Raw genomic sequence first — 9,029 nt, forward strand, 5'->3', positions numbered from 1 at the left:
AATAAAGTTCTTCTTTAGGCAGAAAAAAAATCTACAAATTTTAAATGCTGGAGAGGGTGTAGAGAAAAGGGAACCCTCCTACACTGTTGGTGGGAATGTAAATTGGTACAGTCACTATGGAGAACAGTATGGATGTTCCTTAAAAAACACAAAATAAAGCTACCATGTGATCCAACAATACCACTCCTGGGCATATATCTGAAGAAAACCAGAGTTTGAAAGATACATGCACCCCAATATTCATTGCAACACTGCTATAATAGCCAGGACACAGAAGCAACCTAAATATCCATCAAGAGAGGACTGGATAAAGAAGATGGGGTACATGTATACAATGAACTATTACTCAGCCAACAAAAGAGAATGAAATAATGCCATTCGCTACGACATGGATGTATCTAGAGACTGTCATGGTGAGTGAAGTAAGTGAGACAGAGAAAGATAAATATCATATAATATTGCTTTTATGTTGAATTTAAAACAATGATAGATATGAACTATTTACAAAACAGAAATAGAGTCACAGATATAGAAAACAAACTTATGGTTACCAAGGAGAAAGGGAGGGAGGGATAAATTGGGAGACTGGGATTGACATATACACTCTACTACATATAAAATAGGTAACTATTAAGAACCTACTGTATAGCACATGGAACTCTACTCAATACTCTCTAATGACCTCTATGGGAAAATAATTTTAAAAAGAGTGGATATATGTATATATATATGTAACTGATTCACTTTGCTGTACAGCAGAAACTAACACAAGATTGTAAATCCTCTGTAATCCAATAAAAATTAATTTAAAAATATATCTATACAAAAATATATTAATGGAAGTGCTTAATCTACAAAGAAAGTGACTATAGATACTTATTCAAATCCACAGGAATAAATTACACTAGGACTAATAAACATATGCATAAATATAAATGATACTGTGGTTTTATTTTCTCTTTCTTCCTTTAATTGTGTAAAATAATACCAATACTGTATTTTTAGGTATATGTGTATATATACCAAATACTACAGCAACCAAGAAACACCCAATCAAAGAAAAATGTTATATTTTAAACAATAGGAAATTTTGTAGTGGTTTTACTTGCTTTTGCTCCACATTCTCCCTGGCATGGTGAGGTCTTATTCTGGAGACAGTGGCAGTCCAGATTTCAATTCTTTCTACAGAACGCAAAGAAGTAAAGCAACTCTTATTTGCTAAATTCTAACTAGTCTTTGAACTGTCTGATAGACTGGTTTCTCTTTCCCCTAATTTGGCTATCGGGTGGGGAAAGTTGGAGCCACAGCTGGTGAAAGCAGAAGGGGACAATAGACACACAGACACCTGGGTAAAAAAACTACAGGGAGGGCCATAAAGCAGACCATCTAAAGCCCTGAGGGGAATCTGTTCTGAGAATATTTGGAAAATTAAGACATTCAAATGTGGTTATGAATACAGAATAACTGAGGAAGCCATATGCTGGTTCAGGCAATAGACATACTCAGAAGAGTTGAAAAGACCTTAAACATTCATTTTGGGCTGCTTTCTAGGCTCAGAGATTTTCCAGCTAATTGGCAACAGATAAATAAAGAACAGAGCAAGTCTGCAAAAACCTGGGAGATTTGGCTGTTTAAAACAAAAAAACAATTATCAACAACAACAAAACATCACAAGGCATACAAAGAAACAGAAACTCATGAAGGAAAAAAAAATAAATTGGAAGAAAGTAGTCCCAGAGGATGCACAAACACTGGACTTGCTAGACAAAGATGTTAAAAAAAACTCTCTTTAAATCCCCAAAGAGGTAATGGAAAACATGACAAATAACTAAATAAAATCAGAACAACAATGTATATCCAAAATGAGAATATCAACAAAAAGAAATTATAAAAAGAAATAAACTCTGGAGTTGAAAAAATGCTGAATTGAAAAATTCACTAAAATGGTTCAAACCAGATTTGAATAGGCAGAAGAAATAGTTTGAAGACAAAACAATTGAATTTATCAAATCTGAGGAACACACAAAAAATAAAACAATGGAAAAAATTAGCAGAGCCTAATAGATTTCTGGGAAACCATCATGCAGACCAATATTTGCATGAAAGAAGTCTCACAAAGAGAATAGAGAGAGAAAGCTGTAGAGAGATTATTTGAAGAAGTAATGGCCTAAATCATCCCAAATTTGATGAAAGACGTGAATCTAAAAATTCAGGCAGCTCAATGGGCATTCAGACAAGATAAACTGAAAGAGATTCAGACGGAAACATATAATAATCAAATTGTCAAAGGTCAAAAATTTTTTAAGAAAGAATATTGAAGGCAGCAAGAGAAAAGTGACTCATGATGTATAAAAGATTCTCAATGAAACTATCAGCTGAAATATCAGCAAAAACCTTGGACCTCAGAAAACAGTGAGATGATATATTTAAACTCCTGAAAGCAGGAAAAAATAACCTGTCTCTATAGGATTCTATAGCAGGAAAACTGTCCTTCAAAAATGAGTAGAAAATTAATACATTCCCAGATAAACCAGAGGGAGTCCAATATGACTAGACCTGCAATACAAGAGTTGCTAATGAAAGTTCTTCAGGATGAAGTGAAAGGACTCTAGACACTAACTTGAAAACACATGAGAATAGAAATATCTCCAATAAAGTTAAATACATGGTAATTTTTTAAAAAATATTGTTATTTTGGCTTGTAACTCTGCTTTTTATTTTCTACATAAGTTAAAACATGGGATGTAAAATTAATTTTAAGTTTATGTTAAGGGTACATTATGTATAAAAATGTAATTAATATGACATAAGTGTCATCAGAGCTATATAGGAGAAGAGATTGTGAATGTAATTAAAGTTAATTTTATATCAATTAAAATTATATTATTATACTTTTAGAATGTCATATGTAATGCTCATGGAAACCACACAAAAAATATCAGTAGAATATGCACAAAATGAAAGGAAATAATAAGGAAATTAAAATGTGTCACTATAAAATTCAGCTACACATAAATGAAAGAAGTAATGGAGGAAATGGGAGACTAAAAAGCTATAAGACTTGTGGAAAATAAATAGCAAAATGCAAAAATAAGTTTTATCAGTCAATACATTAAAAGTAGATATAATATAAACTCCCCAATCAAAAGCATATAGGCAGAATGTATTAAAAAAAAAGATATGCCTATATGTTATCTACCAGAGATTCACTTTAGATCTTAAGACACATATAGTTTTAAATTGAAGGATAGAAAAAAAAAATTCAATGCAAGCAGAAAGAAAAATAGAACAGTAGTGCCCATACTAATATGATAAAAAATAGACATTAAGTCAAAAATTGTTACAAGAAGCAAAAAACAAGTATATTAATAAAAGGGGTAACTAACCAAGAACATTAATCAATTAAAATATATATGCATCAACATCAGAACTCTAAAATTTATGAAGCAAACATTGACAGAACTGAAGGGAGAAATAGACTGTTCTACATTAAGAATTAGGAATTTCAGTACTCCAATTTCAATAATGGGTAGAATGACCAGATAAAAGATCAGTGAGAAAATATAGCATTGAACAACACTATAAAGGCATATCTTGTTTGTCTGTGCTTTGTATTATTGTTCTTAGGGGATACTGTGTTTTTTACAAATAGAAGGTCTATGGCCGTCCTGCATCAAGAAAGTTTATCACCACCATTTTCACAACAACATTTGCTCACTTCATGTCTCTGATGTGAAATTTTGGTAATTCTCACAATATTTTAAACTTTTTAGTATTATTATATTTATGATGATTTGTGATCAGTGATCTGTGCTGTTAATATTGTAATTATTTTGGGGCACCACAAACTGTGCTCATACAAGACAGTGAACTTAAATGTGGTATGAGTTCTGGTTGCTCCACCAATGAACCAGTCCCCCGTCTCTCTCCCTCCCTATTCCTTGAGACACCATAATTGAAATTAAGCCAATTAATAATCTTACAATGACCTTTCAATGTTCAAGTTAAAGGAAGAGTTGCAAGATTCTCACTTTAAATCAAACTATAGAAATGATTAAACTTAGTGAGGATAGCATGTCAAAAGTAGAGATAGGCTGAAAGCTAGGCCTCTTGTACCAAATGGACAAGTTGTGAATGCACAGCCAAATTGTGAATGCAAAGGAAGACTTCATAAATGAATTTAAAAGTACTACTCCAATGAACACACAAATGATGAGTGAAACTGCCTTATTGCTGATATGGATAAAGTTTGAGTGGTCTGGATAAAAGATGAAACCAGCCACAGCATTCCTTTATGCCACAGCCTAATCCAGAGCAAGGTTCTAACACTCTTCAATGAAGAAGAGAAGGCTGAAGCTGCAGAAGAAAAGTTTAAAGCCAGCAGGTGCTGGTTCATGAGGTTTAAGGGAAGAAGCCATCTTGATAACACCAAAGTGTAAGTGCTGAAGTAGAAGCTGCAAGAAGTTATCCAGGAGATCTAGCTAAGATAACTAATGAAGGTGACTACACTAAATGATAGATTTCAATGTAGATGAAACATCTTTCTATTGGAAGAAGATAGCATCTAGGACTTTCATAGCTAGAGAGGAGAAGACAATGTCTGACCTCAAACCTTCAAAGGACAGGCTGACTCTCTTGTGAGAGGCTAACACAGCTGGTGAATTTAAGTTGAAGCCAATGCTCATTTACCATTCCAAAAATCATAGGTACCTTAAGAATTATGTTAAATCTACTCTGCCTGGGCTCTATAAATGGAACAACAAAGCCTGGATGACTGCACATCTGTTTACCATATGGTTTACTGAATATTTTAAGCTCACTGCTGAGACCTACTGATCAGAAAAAAAGATTCCTTTAAAAATATTACTGTTCATTGAACATGCACCTGGTCTCTCACAAGCTCTGATGGAGATGTGCAAGGAGATTAATGTTGCAATGGGTCATTTTGGCTTATTCTCATTTCAAGTCGTTTGACTTTCCTTATTATTTAAGAAATACATTTTCTAAGGATATAGCTGCCAAACATAGTGATTCCTCAGATGAATCTGGGCAAAGTAAGTTAAAAGCCTTCTGGAAAGGATCTACTATTCTAGATGCCATTAAGAAAAATTGTAATTCATGGGAAAAGCCAACATATCAACATTAACAGGAGTTTGGAAAAAGTCAATTCCAAGCATAATAGATGATATTAAGTCATTCAAGACTTCAGTGGAGGAAGTGACTCAAGATGTGGTGGAAATGGCAAAACAACTAGAATTAGAAGTGGAGCCTGAAGATGTGACTAAATTGCTAAAATCTCATGATAAATCTTTAATGGACGAAGAGTTGCTTCTTATGGATAAGCAAAAAAAGGGGGTTTCTTGAGGTGGAATATAATTCTCTTGAAGATGCTGTGAAGATGGTTGAGATGACAACAAAGTATTTAGAATATTACATAAACTTAGTTGATAAAGCAGTGGCAGGGTTTGAGAGCATTGACTCCACTTTTGAAAGACATTCTACTGTGAGTAAAATGCTATCAAACTGCATTGCATGATACACAGAAATCTTTTATAAAAGGAAGAGTCAATTGATGAGACAAACTTCACTGTTGTCTTATTTTAAGAAATTGCCAGAGACACTTCAACATTCAATTTGACTTTGACATAAGCCATACTAGTAGATGTGAGATGATATCTCATTGTTGTTTTGATTTCCATTTCAATAATGATTAGTGATATTGGGCATCTTCATATACCTGCTGGCTATTTTTATGTCTTCTTTGGAGAAATGAATATTCAAGTCATTAGTCCATTTTTAATCAGGTTATTTGTTTTTTCCTTTGACTGGTAGAAGTTCTTTAGACACTGGATATTAATCCTTTTCAAATATATGGTTTGGAATGGGAGAAATGTCATCTGATAATTTACCTTTCCACTCTATTAATTCTTTGCTCTTCTGTGCAGAAAATTTTTACATTGATGTAGTCTTAATTGTCTAAGTTTTATTTTGTTGCTTGTGTTTTGGGTTTCATATCCAAGAAAGCATTGCAAATATCAATGTCATGAAGATTTTGCCCCATGTTTTCTTTTAGGAATTTTAGACTTCTAGATCATAGTTTTAAATCTTTAATCAATTTTGAGAAAATTTTTGTGTATGCTGTAATATAAGGGTCAAATTTCTTTCTTTCTTTCTTTCTTTCTTTCTTTCTTTCTTTCTTTCTTTCTTTCTTTCTTTCTTGTGTTTTCCCAGCACTCTTAACACTATTTGTTGAAGAAACATTCCTTTCCCCATTGTGTATTCTTGGTAGCCTTGCCAAAAATCAGTTGTCTGTTTATACATAGGATTATTTCCGGGCTCTCAAATTGTATCTTTGGTCTAAATTCTGTTTTTATGTCTATGACACAGTTTTTATTATATGAGGTTTGTAATATATTTTGAAATTAGCAAGTGTGCTATTTCCTCCAATTTTGTTCTTCTCTATCAAGATTGTTTTGGCTCTTTCTGGTGTTTTGCATTTCCATATGAATTTTAGAATATCTTTTCATATTGTTGTTAAAAATACCACTAGGATTTTGATAGGGATTGCATTGTCTATGTAGAACAAGTGACAAATAAAGACAGTAAAAGAGGGGAAAAGGAATGATAAAACAGTAAGTAATCAAGTAACAAAATGGCAATAGTAAGTCCTAATCATTAATTACTTTAAATAAAAATAGATTGAATGCCTCAAGCAAAAGACATGGACAAACCCACAGCCAACGTCATTCTGAATCATGAAAAATTGTAAACGTTTCCTCTAAAATCAGGAATAAGACAAGGATGTCCATGCTGCCACTCTCATTCAACATAGTTTTGGAAGTCGTAGCCGTGACAATCAAAGAAGAAAAAGAAACAAAAGGAATCCAATTGGGAAAGAAGTAAAGCTGTCACTGTTTGCAGATGACATGATGCTCTACATAGAAAATCCTAAAGATGCTACCAGAAAACTATTAGAGCTCATTAATGAATTTGGTAAAGTTGCAGGATACAAAATTAATACATAGAAATCTTTTGCATTCTTATACACTAACAATGAAAGATCAGAAAAGTAAATTAAGGAAACACTTCCGTTTACCACTGCATCAAAAATAATAAAATACCTAAGAAAAAACCTACCTAAGGAAGCAAAAGACCTGTACTCTGAAAACTATAAGATGCTGAAAGAAATCAAAGATGACACAAACAGATGGAGAGATATACCATGTTCTTGGATTGGAAGAATCAATATTGTTAAACTGACTATACTACCCAAAGCAATCTACAGATTCAATGTAATCTCTATCAAATTACCAATGGCAATTTTCACAGAATTAGAACAAAAAATTTTACAATTTGTATGGAAACACAAAAGGCCACGAATAGCCAAAGCAATCTTGAGTAAGAAAAACGGAGCTGGAGGAATCAGGTTCCCTGACTTTAGACTATTCTGCAAAGCTACAGTTATCAAAGCTTTATGGTACTGGCACAAAAACAGAAATATAGATCAATGGAACAGATACAAAGTCCAGGAATAAACCCACTCACCTATCGTCTTCTAATGTATGAGAAAAGAGTCAAGAAAATACAGTGGAGAAAAGACAGTGTCTTCAATAAATGGTGCTGGGAAAATTGGACAGCTACATGTAAAAGGATGAAATTAGAACACTCCCTAACATCATACACAAAAAAGAAACTCAAAATGTATTAAATACCTAAATGTAAGACCAGATACTATAACACTCATAGAGGAAAACAAGGCAGAACACTCTTTGAGATAAATGGCAGCAAAATATTTTTTGACCCACCTCCTAGAGTAATGAAAATAAAAACAAAAATAAAAAATGGGACGTAACTAAACTTAAAAGCTTCTGCACAGAAAAGGACACCATAAACAAGATGAAAAGACAACTCTCAGAATGGGGAAAATATTTGCAAATGAAGCAAATGACAAAGGATTAATCTCCAAAATACACAAAAAGATCATGCAGCTCAATATAAAAAAAAAAAAATCAAAAAATGGGTGGAAGACCTAAATAGACATTTCTCAAAAGAAGACATACAGATGGCAAACAAACACATGAAAAGATGCTCAACATCACTAATTATTAGAGAAATGCAAATCAAAACTACAATGAAGTATTACCTCACACTTGTCAGAAAGGCCATCATCAAAAAGTCTACAAACAATAAATGCTGGAGACGGTATAGAGGAAAGGGAACTATTTTTACACTGTTGGTGGGAATGTAATTTCTTAGAGCTACTATGGAGAACATTATGGAGGTTCCTTTAAAAACTAAAAATAGAGCTACAATATGATCCAGCAATTCCATTCCTGGTCATTTATCCAGAGAAAATCATAATTTGAAAAGATACATGCACTCCAATGTTCATTGCAGCACTATTTACAATAACCAGGAAATGGAAGCAACCTAAATGTCCTTCAACAGAGGAATGGATAAAGAGAATTTTGTACATATATACAATGGAATATTACTCAGCCATAAAAAATAATGAAATAATGCCTTTTGCAGCAACATGAATGGACCTAGAAATTGTCATACTGAGTGAAATAAGTCAGACAGAGAAAGACAAATATCGTATGATATTTACATGGAATCTAAGAAAAGGGTACAAATGAACTTATCTACAAAACAGAAATAGAGGTACAGATGTAGTAAACAAACTTATGGTTACCAGGGGTAAGGGGAGCAAGGATAAGTTGGGAGATTGTGACTTACATATACAAACTACTATGTATAAAATAGATAACTGATAAAGATCACTGTATAGCACAGGGAAATCTACTCAATACTCTGTAATGTTCTATATGGGAAAAGAATCTAAAAAAGAGTGGATATATGTATATGTATAACTGATTCACTTTGCTGTACACCTGAAACTAACACAACATTGTGAATCAACTATACTCCAATCAAAATTTAAATTAAAAATTTCCAACCATACGTGGTTTATAGGAGACTCATATTAAAATTAAGGACACACACAGTCTGAAAATGAGAGGAATGGG

Source organism: Physeter macrocephalus, chromosome 21, assembly GCF_002837175.3.
Source record: "Physeter macrocephalus isolate SW-GA chromosome 21, ASM283717v5, whole genome shotgun sequence".
NCBI lineage: Eukaryota > Metazoa > Chordata > Mammalia > Artiodactyla > Physeteridae > Physeter > Physeter macrocephalus.